This window comes from Camellia sinensis, chromosome 3 (assembly GCF_055761805.1).
Source record: "Camellia sinensis isolate YWXY chromosome 3, ASM5576180v1, whole genome shotgun sequence".
NCBI classification, from domain to species: domain Eukaryota; kingdom Viridiplantae; phylum Streptophyta; class Magnoliopsida; order Ericales; family Theaceae; genus Camellia; species Camellia sinensis.
In genome coordinates this window covers 6,581,774-6,587,773 of record NC_138963.1, presented here as the reverse complement: position 1 = coordinate 6,587,773, position 6,000 = coordinate 6,581,774, and positions in this window count along the sequence as shown.

Here is a 6,000-nt window from a genome sequence, read left to right as displayed (position 1 = left end):
TGTAGTGTTGAGTTTTTAGGGTTTGTGGATTGTTGTAATTCCTCTATTTTGTTGGTTTAGCTTCCTTGGCTTGAGTTAGCATTTGATTGTATGTTCGTCTTAATACCAACATAGTTGGGATTATAGAAACTATACTATATGATGCTCTTTGTTCTTTCTTCCTATTTATTGATATAATTTCATATGTATTTTATGATTGATTTCATCAATAAAGTCTCTTTCTTTTGTTGATAAAAAATAATAATAATCATTGGTATTCACTATAAGAAAGCTCTAATTTAACGACTCAAAAGTTGTGTGACCTTGAAAAATATTAGAGATTAAAAAACAAATTTAAACTCAAAAGTTGTGTGCGCTTGTAGAATATTAAAGGCATAGAAAAAGGTTTATTAGTGAATACATTTTTTTTTTTTTTTTGGGGGGGATAATTCAGGATGTCCAGACTAGCTTGCGCGCATCTCGACTAATCATTAGGGGACCAATCCCACCGTTCACTAACGGGGTTCATTTAAAGTCAGAGAAAAGTTTCGTATGAACTAGTCCAACACAATGATTGACAGTACCTAAGAAGTTTTGAATCTGAGACCTAAAAAAGAACAAACTCATAAGTCCTAAGCTTATACCACTAGGCCAATCCTTAAGGATTTTTATTAGTGAATACATATGAGACCCATATCTATTATTCTCATATCTCGAATTTTTTTATTATCACACAATTAATCTTTCCAACGTTAAGAATCAAGGAGGTTTGAAACTAAGAGAATGCAGACTGAAGACAAAATCATGTGACACTAATATCATTTATATTCTTGTTTTTAAAATTTTATTTTAGTCACACGATGAATCTCTTAAAAAAGAAACTCACAATGAGCGAACGCTAAGCCAAAGATGATTGAAAACAAAGAAACCTATGACAATATTCACTCCTTGCATCCATGCAGGCTTTATGACATAACCTCATAAAGCTCAAACATTTTTTATTTCCTTTTTTGTGTATATTTTGTACCCTATCTCTGCAATTTTCCATTCCTTGCAAGTTTTTCTCAATTATAAGATGTCTTTTCAATCCATTTGCCCCTCACATCATCAGCAATGGAGTTTGATTTTTAGCCAATTTAGGCCAAGCCTTGCTTTAGCCACCCCCTCCTACCCATGTCACCATACATCCTTTTAATCTTAAGATTATTAATATCTTTTTTTACAAATAGAAAAAACCTAATCACTAATGACCAATGCCATATTTAGGTCTCATTTGAGATGACTGTTTGGATTAAAATAGTTATATAGGACAAAATATGTTATTTTAGATAAATAGGATAAAATGTCACATCCAACACATAATCATTTCATTTTTTTTCTCACAAAAGTCAAAAAAGTCAAAAAATATATCCCAAACAAGACTTTTTAGTCCCAAACTAAAATAGTTAAAAAATCAAAAAACCAACTCATATCCCAAACAAACCCTTAGTTTATTGAAATAAGTGCAAATGAAATGATCAATTTATCATAATGGCATCCTTATATCATATGTGATTTACATTGCAAATATAATCATGACTCATCATTGCAAGAGAATTAAAAATAAATAAATTAAAGAATAATCATTCAATTTCAATCTAATTTCAATTCCGTAAATTAAACACTACCTAAGAAATTCGAAATTTAGGTTGTCACAATGACAATAATTCATGCAGTAGGTTTCCCTTCGTCATGACTCAAAATCGTATATGCTTTTGTACTATTATTTCTTTTTCTTTTCATATTAGGTTTGCAATCTTTCTCACCAAGATTCACCATTTTTATTTATAAGATGGTGACAAGGTCTACCAACTTTTGTGCAACTCATATTCTTACAATAATGTTCATATATACTATATATATATAACCATTTTGTTCTAAATTAATTCCACCATATTTTCACTCAAACAGCTAAAACCAACAATAATTAATAATTATAGAAATAGATACAAGTTAAACAAGTTTTGATAATTTTTTTAGAATTCCTAACATTATTCTTACTTGAATGTGTCTGGTGATTGTTAGAGTTAGAGCATCACCATTATTAGACAAAATGTCTTGAAAAAAAAATGCGTTCTTTATTTTAGCAACTACTTTTCACATACAATCGAAAAATAATGTTTATATTTTATAGATATATAATTAATTAGGCTAGAATGGTTTTTGGACTGCGCCCAATACAATATTTATATTTTATAGATATATAATTAATTAGGCTAGAATAGCCTTTAGACGGCGCCCAATTATATATGTGTGCCACATATAAGACCCACCACAATTAAGTAACTCATGGTAGTGACTATAAAAAATCAAGGTAATACAGGAATAAAGTGAGCAATACTCTATATCTTAAAGCTCTCATTTCAAACTATGAATTTATTCCATTTGAGGGAACTAACTTAATCATCAAGGGATTTTGGATGGCACCACATTAGTGTCACCGGAGATTCACCTCTTCTCTTACACGGGTTCATGGGATCAACTCAAGGCTATATAGATTTGATCACCATCAATATTCTTTGTTTATTCCTTTATGCTGTGTTTGGTTGGGGGATTTGGAGAGGGATTTGGAAAGGGAAAGAGAAAAGGTGTGTGAAACTAGGTGAAATGTAGGCATATTTTATTCCCATTTCACCTAACTTTTCCCTTTCCTTTTCCAAATCCCTCTTCAAATCCTCCTACCAAACACAGCGTTAGGGAACAAAAAAAAAATCATTCTTCTTAATTTAAAATAGTGAAAAATGAAAATGTTATATGTTTTGACAGGCAAGAACAAGATTGTTAAACAAATCTCTTTTATGCAAAATAGGGAGTCAGCTAATCAATTGGAGATGCAATTAGGTACCTAGTGAAGGGTAGACATAAATTTTAGATTAATATTAGAAATTCAATAAACGACAAAATGAAGTGCAAATATAGACCATAAAAAAAAATCTTATGAAATGACAAATTAGAGAAATTAAACAATTCATCTGTCTTTTATGTATTCAATTTTCTTTCTTTCCATCAACCATAACAAATTTTATTATTCCCACACGCACATACATCAACATTTCTTACATACTGTTTCATATATAACATAAAAAAAGGCAAGTGCATGCATCCACAAACAAAAAAACATGCTAAAATCTCTTTGTACCATAAGACAATATGAGCATATATTGTTATTATTATAACCTTGTGATAAAGACTACTATTATAACCTTATGATAAAGACTACTATTGATTATAATAACATTGACGGTGCACATACAATAATTACAAGTCACTCTAATATATGCATTTCATAAGTCAATTTTTTTAGAGATAAAAAATATTAGCAGAAAAGTTATGAGTGTAAAAAATAACGTCAATAAATGCATTTTAGATACATAACAATCTTGTCCTGTAAAAATAAATTTTCTTTTTTAGATGAAACTTTTAGTCCTAAAATGATAATAATTTATCATGTTTAATTTTGTCATTAAAAATATAACAATGATATTTTTTAGCAATTAAAATATTTAGTTTTTAAAAAATAATTTTGTTTTTAAATTTTTATTAGGGTTTGAGTGTTTGGTTTGGTGGGACTATTTTGAGACTGATCTTTGTGATCTAAATAACTGTAGGTTTGAATCAAATTGATACAAATATAATTCATTTATTTTTGAAATCTTAATTTGAGAAAACTCAATCCCTTTTTACTACTAAAATCTTAATTTGTTGAAGTGAGTGACAACTAATTTATTTATTTTAGAAAAATACTTCATTCACATAATTTTTCTCTCACAAATCTCCCAAATGATATAATAAAAAATATAAAAAATTAATGATCCACGTTTATAAACTCTTCTCTTTTTTCAAAACATTCTAGCTAACCCTACCACATTATTAAAAAAGTTTGTATAAAAAAATTTAGTGTGAATATTACTCTACTGTTATTTTTATTTATATTTGTGTTTGGATGTGTAGAAAAGAATCATCGCAATCAACGGAACGGTTGGAATTGAGGTCAGTGTCGGCGAGCTGTAAGGAGAGACCAAGTCCACCAGCAGCAGAAGTTGGATTTAACATATGAAAGAAAATGACCCACACCCCCCGACCACCAACACGTTGCGCGGATTCTGTCTTGGATCACTTTCTTTAACATTTCTTTACTCAAAAGCCAACACCTATCTCTCATCTCTCTCCTCTTCTGAGGTGACTTCTGACGTTTATCGATTTCTTATAGGATCTAATCTTCAAAGTTATTCCTATGTAGTTAGCTTTTTTTTATCTCACTCCTCCTCTATCTAGCTTAGAATGGGTATTCATCAGGTCAAACTGGGCCAGTATAACGCAGAGTCGATGTTATCGTGGTTAAGATTTGGGACTTAAGTCTTATGGTCATAGGTTTAATTCTCTCATTTTTTTAATCAATTTTTTGGACAAAGCACAGTTAGTTAGGAAGTTAGACCTTAAATTGTTCGATATTCTCTATGTGCAAGTCCTGATTTAAGCAGAGCTTGTCTTGGGAGGTCGGGGCAAGTTTTCAGGTTATAGTCTCCTCGCTCGGAACGGCTAATAGGATACTCTGGTGATCTCTGCAAGGGGCACTGCCTTGGACCTGCGAGAGGATAGGGAGGATTTTCCTGCAAAAAAAAAAAAAAAGCTGGGCCAGCATTATATAATAAGTAATTTTGTGTTTGTTCATGTCCGATCCAACTCTAACATCGAGCTTTTATATTTATCCAAGCCTCTTTTAAAAAATAATTATAAAGCTCAAGTCCACTCATTAAGTTATATGTTAAATTTCTTTTTAAAACATTAGATAATTAAATTGAATCACACATTATATTTCTTAAATAAATATACTGACAACATTATAAATTGAAAGATTTTGTGTATAAATGAAAAGATTTTTTAAATAAATTCAATCAAACATGACCACAAATGTGAGTTTTAATAAAATTAACAAAGATAAAATTTAGATCCTAAAAATATATATATATATATATATTTTAATATATTATAATGAATTAATATATATATTTTAATATATTATAATGAATTAATTAATTAATTAATTTAATAGCACGTCAGGCCGGACCGGGTTAAAAGTATATCCCAAACTCAGTCTATTAACATATGAACTAAGTCTATTAAAAAAAAACTTAGTTTATTAATATATTAGGTCAAAAATGTTAGCCCAATCCGGTCCTATGAACTAAAAGAATCTTTACAAACCCCAAAAACATAGAATCGACCCGGCCGACTCAACGGGCCAATGCCCACTCCTATTCCGGCCCCCACCTTTCAAAAAAATTGTTTTGTGTAAATTATATTTTTCATTCTTATAATTTGATTTAAATTTTACTTTGATTTTTATTGTTTTAATTTGAATAACTTAATCTCTACAATCAGGGCCCAGTGATTATGTAACACCTTTTGTAATGTGAAATGTTGAGTTCAACTCCTATTGAAGAGGAATTTGATACTCTTTGCGATGGTTTATCTCTCCCCTATTATAGGGGCTTATATACTTAGTGGTGATTGTGTTAGGCTAGAGCTAGTTGGTCTATCAGTTGTTAGGTTTTGTTAATTTTCTAACTATTGTGGGCTATTTGATCCCTACAAGTTAAGTCCTCATTCTGTCCAAAATTCAATTAATTTTTTTTTTCTAACATGTATATCTTACAAAATTGACAAATATCTCAAAATCGTTAATTTTAATTTCTAATTTGAACGGAAGAATCAAATTAAAATTAAACTTAAAGTGTAGAGACTAAAATAAAATTTGAGTCAAATTATAAGGATTTAAAGTGTTATCTATCCTAAATTTTATTATTTGATATCCCATAACATTAATATAAAAATGATGAACTTTATCATTTAGACCAATGGCTAGCAAATTGAAATACTATATAAACTTGCATTAGGATAACTAAATAATTTCTTGCACGTGTGACTATCCTCTTAGTTAAAGACTTGATCAATTAGGGTCTGTTTGATAATCATTTCATT